Source organism: Lycium ferocissimum, chromosome 1 (genome assembly GCF_029784015.1).
Source record: "Lycium ferocissimum isolate CSIRO_LF1 chromosome 1, AGI_CSIRO_Lferr_CH_V1, whole genome shotgun sequence".
NCBI lineage: Eukaryota > Viridiplantae > Streptophyta > Magnoliopsida > Solanales > Solanaceae > Lycium > Lycium ferocissimum.
Window position 1 is genome coordinate 24,180,089 of NC_081342.1, and position 9,726 is coordinate 24,189,814.

Here is a 9,726-nt window from a genome sequence, read left to right on the forward strand (position 1 = left end):
ACGCGCTCGTGGCTTCGAAATTCTCAACGGAGGCCTTTTTGACCGAGTCAACCCCGATACCTCAATTCCAACTTCCCAACCCAAGTCTCAAAATGCATCCGAATGCATTGGAAATCGAACCAGATATACACAAGTTCTAAACGATCATCCAGACCTCTCGAAATCAACGAATTTTCAAAAAAGATTCGTCTACCCAAAAGTCAACTTTGAGTCAACTTTTTTTCACCTTAAGCCCAAATTTCACAAAAGGTCGCCCGAATCAAATCTAGACACCTCGGGAAGCGTGTCAACAGTCCCTTCAAATCAAAAGTGAGCTAACCAAGCTCGAAAAGGAGCGAAATTACCGGAAAGACTATGACGACCAAATGGGTCGTTACACTTAACTCATGTAAATAGTATAGATAAAAATGTTAAATTTAAAAACTTTAATAATTAGATTAAGAAGAAAAGAATGCTCAATCAAACACTATTGCCTTATTATTATCAATAACTAAAGGAGACTTCCTAAAAGTCCTCCCTTTTACCAAATTTAAAGAGATAAAAGAAAAGAAAAGAAAAAAATATCCAATAAAACTTAGCCAAGAAAGCTCCAAAATGTCTCTACCAACTTCTCCATAACAAGAACCAACTAAGAAAAGAAATTTAATATTAAAATATAATAAAAAAGATTAGTGATATTACCTTGCACTCAAATGATAAATTTGGATCAGTCATGTTCTCCAAGTCTTGGTAATTGAATTCATCACTCAAGTACATTCTTCTTCCTTCTTTCTTCTTTCTTCTTCCTTCTCACTAAGGAAGTCTTTAAAGGCCTCTATCTTCTCCGTGGCAAGAGGTTTGTACAGATTCACCTTCAATTTGTTCTTTGTCCTAGCATTCTTGGCTTTGGTATTTATGACCAACCTTCTCCTTAATTCGGGTGTATAAGGAGATCGCATAACGTAGCTCGGAAATTGATTCCTCTTTGGCTGCTGCTTTTCTAACTTCTGACAATGAATTTATTGCCTCCAAAAGGGCACTATGCTTATTACAAAAATTTTTGCATTCACAACAACAAAGGACCTTGGAGATACTCACACCTATTATTTTTGTCACTCCAGGAGTATCTACTTCCCTACCAAGATGATCTACATACGAGTCTCCTCCTCCTGCCTCACCAAAAGATCTACAAATATTAAAGTCCACGTGTGGAAGAATGGTTTGGGTAGTAACTCTTTGCTCAACAACACAATCTCTCACAACACTCTCCTTGCCACCAGCTCTCTCAAGACTCTCATCACCACCAATTATATCTAATTTTATGGTTGTTACATGCACCCAACTCAGCTTTTAAAACATCAATGTTTGGATCCGGACCATCTTCAAAGGGCGTAATATCTTGAATATAAGCCTTCTCTTTCTCTATGTTTGTTGGAAAAAGAAAAGGGTGCTCAATTTGATTTTTCCTCTGCATTTAAGAAAACGAGTATGAATATTCAGTAAAGACAAAAAACCCCATCAAGAAAGGAAAAAATAAAAAATAAAAAACTCCAATCTGTTTTGATGATTACAATTTTATGGCTTTTAGATGAACTCTATATGTACCTAGGGCTGCTTATTGCATCTGTTTTGATGATTACAATTTATTACAATTTTATTGCTTTTAAAATCACAACACGTAAACAACATGTAGTCCAACTTCCACGGAGTGCACCTGACATAGTAGCAATTTATGATCAACTACAACATAAACAGGCGACATATCACCTATGTTAAATCTTGATTAGCCTTTGAACTCCAAAGTAAACAAAGGCTTACAAAACAAAAGAGGCTTACAGGAAGCACCAAGTTTTTAGTAGTTTTGCACAACGTTTGGATAAAGGAAGTAGATGAAATGTAAGGGTAGGAATATATGTTTACTTCCACATTTCCACTCCTATTGTGGGCATAACTGGAAGGAATGTAAAGAAATTTACTTCCTCTTTTTCACCCAATTTTAATTGATAAAGGATCCCCTCCCTTTCTATTAACTAACCAAACATGAGCAGAATTAATTCTTTCAACCTCTGTTACTTTCCCTCCCATAAAATTCTCTGTTCATTCCCACAAACATAATAGTTAAACTTTTTGTGTGACTGGTGGTGCGCATAAATGATATCATGATGAACTTTTCATCTTTCAAATACTTGTTAAGAAAATACACATAGATATAAAGATCTAGAAACAACACCAACAATTATTTTAGTGTCTGTGGTTGTGGAACAACTTCATTTGTTGTTGCACAATCGAAGCAGTTGTGGGAACAACAAGTTCAGTTGCCCAACAATTGAAGTTAATTTCCCCACTATTGCAAAACAAAATTGAAATTATTTAGATATAGAATCTTACCTCTTTTCTTGTCTGACCAAGAGGATCAACATTTGCCGAGTTAGAGTTAGTCTTTTTCGCTGGTTTTGCGGACAACTGTTTAGTCATTCTTGGTATTGAACTATCAAGTGAAGGATACTTAGCTAGCTCTTGAACTGCCGGAAAAGCTTCAAATTCCCAAGCCTATCTAATAAGTAAAATGTAGTTTAGTGTACATAAAATCAAAGTAATAATTTAATTCAAACCCATAAAATGAACATTTTAATTACTTACCGCGAACGCCCATGGAAAGCCATAAATGTTATATTGGTTTTTGGTTCGATTCAATCCTTTTAAAAGATATTCAATAGTAAGATTGAAGTTTATTCGGCCCCATGGATATGAATCGAATACTTTTTGGTTCGACACCATTTTTAACCAATTGGTGTCTTTTTCTTTTTCTTTTTTGCATCTTTTGCACACAATATGATATGCAAGAACCAAACCACGCTCACAGCCACCTTTTGTTTTTTTGTCAAGTTTTAATCCTTTAGCTTCTCAATGAGACCATCACTATCAACAGACTTCCCCACTATATCTATCAAACTTGTACCCTTTTCTTCAACATTTACTAACTGCTAACGAAGATGGGGGAGAGAATGACATCAAAGTTCAGTCATGATAGCGAATTCATTGATGCTGAAACAAATAAGCAAGCCATTGTAATCACACAAAATTTCCTTTTCTTTTCAAAAAAATTCGGCGAAGAAGAAGGCCGTGCACCAACTTCATTGGGAGATATATTGCTACATCTTTCTTCAAGTTTAAAAAGTGACCAAAACAAGTTTTTCTGAAATCATTCTCAATACGCTGATCGATCAAAACCTTTCTAAACTCAACTAGTTGAGTTCCAAAGAGTTCCAAATCCGACTCTCACATTGATCCTTGAATCATAAGGCCCAAACATATTCAAGTGGGTCTTAAATCCATATTTTCCAATAGAAATGGTCTTCACACATTCTGGAACTGAAAGAGCATCGGGATCACTATTATTACCTAATGATCCAATACCCTTTGAATTACCACCACCAGTATCATTACTTGATCCAGCAACAGCTACTGATTGAGCATCCTCTTGATCATGTTGTTGTTCTTTTCTATTTTCTGCTCTTTCTAATGTAGCTGTCATCTAATCCTCAACCAATTTCTTAGCTGATGTACTATTCTCATTTCTTTCTTCTCTAACCTGATTACCACCCATGTCACCAGCCATAGTTCTATCTTCTTCTTCTTCTTCACTCGAATACTCAATTGCACTCTCACCATTTTTTTTCTCTTCACCTGATTGCTCAGTTGCACTCTCACCACTTTTTTCTCTTCACCTGATTGCTCAGTTGCACTCTCGCCACTTTTTCCTTCTTCCCCTGACTTTTCACCACTATTCTCAAGTGTTTCTTTTTCACCAATCAACTGCTCATCGGTTAAAGGTATCACCATCTCCAAAGGTGCATAAGCAAGAGCCTCACTTACTTGGGCTGCTTCATCAGTCAGCTTTTGTGCTGATGTGGTAGCTCTTTTATTGTGTGCAGCATTTTGTTTTCTAGCAGCAGCTAAGCTCCTAGATTTTTTACTAGCATTAGGACAAGGTGACCTAGTTCTCTTCCTCTTATGTTGGCCCATTTTATCTTATCTACAAAAAAAAAAAAGTTAAAATTAGTAAATGATACAATTTAATAATACCAAAAAAAAAGTTGGACAAAAAAGCGTATTTGTAGCACAACTTCTAAAGTTATATGCCGGCAATAAACAAAGTTGTCCTACGCCTAAGCAGCTGATCGGAAGAGAATTCACAGAATATGCCACGATCCATTTTAGGACCACCCAGGCATCTACCTTTCCCACTTGGTAGGCAAACCCTCTATCGAATAGCACTTCAATTAAATAAAGAAGAATCATTTAAACCAATTGAAATTTAGAAATAACAGCGGAACGTTATAATATATTCAATAACCTCAAGTATTTATACGATTACAACAAATGAATGATTAAAGACTCGATCCAACTTCTCATGACCTGATCTAGACTAGTACAAGAGCGACTAATGATTTCAAATTACCACTACATTCTAAGACTCAACCTCCGTCCCGGAATGAAATGGGAGGAGGCCTTCCAGATAGGCACCGCACCTTTCCATTTCATGTCACAATCAACCACCCAAAACAATCTACACCCCAAAAAAAGGGGTAGCAAGTGCAATATCACTACAATCCACGCGTACTGAGTAAGTATCACAGGACAACAATGGTTAAAAACACATTGTTACACCTCAAAAATTTCATGTCATTGCACAATGAATAGACTAACGCGGGGTAAGAAGTGTATGATGTTTCTACGAGTAAGAAAGGTTACTAAATGGTTCTAATTAAGATTCCAAACACGTTTGAAGCAAGAGAAGAAAGTTCGTTAAGAAAGGCGAAGTACACGTTGTGTTTTGGAAAAGGGTTTACGAAGTACCGAGCTAATGACAATTTAATAATGTTGTGAAGAAAAGTTATAACGATCCTTAGGTTATTAATGAGGTGTTAAACAAGTGCTAAGAAGGTTCTATAAGTATTGGAGGCCAAACGAAACGACGAGAGCAACTTCGAAAAAATTGGAAGTTATACGGCCAACTTATACGGCCCGTATAATTTATACGGTCCGTATAAGGGACCGTATAACCTGTCCAGAAATGGGGTCTCCACTGGAAGCATTATACGGTCACATATACGGACCTTATGTATGTCCGTATAATACCGTCGGGATAGATTTTAAGTTTTATATAAGGAGGCCCAAATTCATTTATTTCATTTCCCATTTTCTCTAGAACTGTCCCCACACCTCTAGAAATCTCTCCACATTATACCAATACATATCTAAGGAAAATCAAAGATCAACTTCATCAAACCAAGGGAATCAAGCGTAAGGGAGTCTCTAGGGTTGCTTGAAGTCAAGAAATCTTTTTGGATTGAAGCTAGGGTTTTTCCTCAAGTGAAGTATTTTCATCCAAAAACCATTCTCACATTATCAAAGGTAAGATTTATGATCATTTCATGCTATTTAGAATATTGAGAGGTTAAAAGACTTGGATTATGGAAGAAAGTGGAAAATGAAGTTTAAATAGGGGAATAATGGTATTCTTGAATAGTAGTTGATATAAATCATAACTCTTGAGATAGTATGAGTATAATATTGTTATAAATAATGTTAAGAGTGTTGAAGGAGCATTGTGTGTTGATGAATACAACGTAGTGTGGTAATTTTGATTATGAATGATTTGTAATGGAATTTGGAGAATTGAATAATATATAGTTTGAGGAAGATTGCTGATTGTGATATTGTGGGTGTTGTTGTTGACGTTTGGGAGTTGTTATATGATATGGAGGAAGTTGTAGAAACAAAGGAGATGCTGCCCAATTTTTGTTAGCTTTAGCTTAAGTTTAAGTACGTTATCGATTATCTAATCTTAGTACGAATTCCTTTGAATGTAGAATTACGAACTTGGAAGGAAGCACATAATCGGCAAGTTAGAAAGGCATAAAGGTAAGTAAGGCTAGTCCCTTATTTTCTAAGGCATGATTCCTATGACATAATCCCCTTTATCTTTCCATGACTTTCTTACGTTCTGAAAACTATGAGTCTATGTTTATAAAGAGCTTCTCATGAGATAAAGATAAGAAAGTTGTTACGAATATGATCATGAAGAAGATGAGTCTAGGTCTAGATATTCTAAAGCTTATGATATGATATTTCTACAAAGCTAATGATCCTTATATGATTCTTGATGTTGCCCATTGTTGTTACACTCACCTTATAATGCTAGTTCCTTCAAGGTGAGGCAGGATGATTATGACTACTCCATAATGGAATTGGGGGTTCTCAACCTTACGTCGCCCCGATAGAGTTATAGCTTATCCTTGAGTTCTTATACATTCATTATGACAAGTACATGATGATGAGATTACACCGTGCCTAGATGGCCGGGCAGACACCGCTAAGGCGGGCGGCATATACACCACATCTAGAGGGCATGGGCAGACACCACTAGTGGGCGGCATGAGATGTTTACCCCGGACGCGGAAGGCCTGGACGCGATCTTATGATGATTCACACCGCACCTATATGGTCGGGCAGCTTATCTATGCATACTTGATATGATGATGTTTATGATGTAAGTTAGCATGCATTATTCAGTCTTAAGTGACATTCAGTTACAGGTTGTTTCCTCATTGATGTTCCCTTGTTTCTTTGATGTTCTATTATTATTCATGCCTTACATACTCAGTACAATATTCGTACTGATGTCCTTTCTTTTTGGACGCTGTGTTTATGCCCACAGGTAGACAGGGAGGCGTCCCAGATTCATAGGAGTTTATCAGCAGATTTATAGGAGCACTCCATTATTCCGGAGGTGCCATTTTGATGCATGATTTTATGTATATACATATGGGCATGACGGGGTCCTGTCCCGTCTTTACGTCACGGTACTCTAATAGAGGCTCGTAGATGCGTATGTGTGGGTAGTAGTATTATCTCATGAATCCATCAGTGTATACTTTGTATATCATTTTGCAGCCGTGGGGGCCTATATATATGCATGTGTTGTCTTAGAGATTGTATGTGTCCAGGATGAGTGTGATGATTGACATGAGTGGTGCTCGGTAGTCAGCTCCGGGCACCCGTCATGGCCCCCTAGTCGGGTCGTGACACACATATCAAGAAAGAATTCACAGATAAACATGATAACAACCCAATTAAGTCATACGTCTATCTACCATGCATCACAACATCTATAACCTTTAAATCATTAAATCCACCCCAATAATCACTAGTCAATCTCACAATAATCTCGCAAATCACATATCATTAAATCGTTCATTTTAGTCTAGTAGTCAACTCATCATTAAGACACCCGTTATCCTACATCACATAGAGACAAATCATATAACTAATCTTACGGACAGTCTATGGGATACTTCAATAAGTTCAATCAATAAATCCGGATCCAAGTACACGTCATTGCCTAAGTAAAGCATATAATCCCAAATGTGCTAAGTCTGAATATCAAGTCCGAATCCAACACCACAAATACAACACTAAACATCTCAAAATCAAATCATAAGGCAATGCAATGCACTAGTGTGTGAATGCAATGCAATAGTGTATGAATACGATGCAATTCCATGAAAATATTGTGTACACATGTACTCTGGACGAAAATATCGACGTCTCGGCAACACAACCCAGTGTGACTCGCAAAGTCTAAGTGCCACCCATCCTGGATCCTTGCCCAATAGACAGATGGGACCCCGAATCTTTGCCCACGGGGGTTTCTCACCGGCACTACATCATGCGGGGGACCCTCGGAGTCCATGTACCTCGTGGTTCCGGCACAAACCTCGGCGATCGTGTCACTTACCAGATTTCAAAACAACCATCAAATATCGGTCCTCACGTCACTCTCATCCAAACTGTACCAACAGTGTATCAACAATATATCATGAATGGATGAGAATGCGTGCAATGCATGTATCAACATCAATAATCATGCTCACTATCATAAGTACCAACAACGGGGTACACCAACAATAAATTAGAATCACAAATACCAACAGTGGGTATGCCAACAATATCTCCGAATCACAAATGCCAACAGTGGATATCCCAGCAATATATCCGAATCACAAATACCAACAGTGGGTATGCAAACAATATATCCAAATCACAAATACCAATAGTGGGTATGCTAACAATATATCTGAATCACAAATGCCAACAGTAAGTATGCCAACAATATCATAATCAAGACGATAACAGAATCAAATATTTATCAACTCATGGCATCAAGCCGGCATAATAGAACAATCAAATCACAACACAGCGGGGTGGCTAATTCCCGTTACATGATAGGTTAATCAAATCGATATACATTATTACCACTTCCCTAGATCAGTCTATTAGCTTAGAACAGGTAATCTCACCCTACACTCACAATCATTTGTCACAACTTAATCTAGAACTACCACAATCGTTGGTGCATTTTATCCTTCCATTTATTAACTAGATTCACTATTGATAGCATAACACAATCAATCACATATTACGGGAATTCTCATCTTTAGACATCACCCTCTACTCCCAAGTTACATAAAATCCACCGATTTTCAAGAAATCCACATCATACATCCTAAATAATCTATAGGCCACAAGCCTAAACACACAATCACACATCAATACCATCCTAGGATTCCATCCCAAATCTCCAATTCCTATTATAACGACCGACCTAGTCGTTATAGTGATTTGACCTAATTACCCTTTTTGACCCTTCCCCAAGTTGCATTAGTATGATATATGACTTAATAAATTTATTGGGTTGGGTTCCGCAAGGTTCGAGTATAAATTGAGTCATTCATGGAGAAACTAGTTAAGTTGACGAGTTAGAGTTGACCACGGTCAATGCCGGGTTAGGATGACCCCGTGTCAATATTTTAGAAGTTCCAACATGTGAATATGATGATTTTTAACTTGTCCACAAGTTTTGGTGAGGTTCTGAAGAGTTTCAGATGGGTTTGGATTTTGTCGCACTCGTATTCGGTGTTTTCGATGGATGTCTATCGATAGAAATTGCTCTAGATTGATCATCTGACCTTTTTTTGAGTTACATTTGAACCATTAGATCCGTATCAAAATTACGAAGCTATAGGAAAAAGAATCGTAGCGTTTCATCTCCGGATGAGGGAGTTATGACCATTTTAGTGTGGACCTGTCCAGCAGGACCGCTATAGCGACCAAGAGGCCGCTATAGCGGTACCGCTGCAGCGGTCTGGTGAAAGTCACAGCGGCCAGCTGGGCCATAATCTCTTATTTTAATATTCCAACTTCGAACCCTTATTCCCAATACCCCAAAGTCAGTTTCAAGAGAGAAAGAGGCAAAATTCATTCCATTCTTTGGTGAAAGCATCTTAGAGGGTAAGTTCCCATATTTATTTGTTCCTTTTCCTTTCTTCTTCAAGTTCCATGATTATTTTAAGAGGTCCATCAATGGTGGGGAAAAATCTATGAAACCTTCAATAGTTGGAGGATTGGGGAGAAACAATGGAAATAAAGCACTTTGGGGTAAAATTCTAACCTAGTATTCATTATTTATTTGTCGATTATCATCATCTCTTAGTCATCCTACACACTAATTGTGAAAAACTTTCTAGGATAAAAATAAAAAAGATGAATTTGGATATCTTGTGATGAATAAAATTTCATGAAATTAAGATTAAAGGTTAACTAGATGATGGGTAACATAATTATGCACTAAATTTCCCGTTTTACCCTCAGGATAAAATTGATTAGACATTGTTAGGGTAT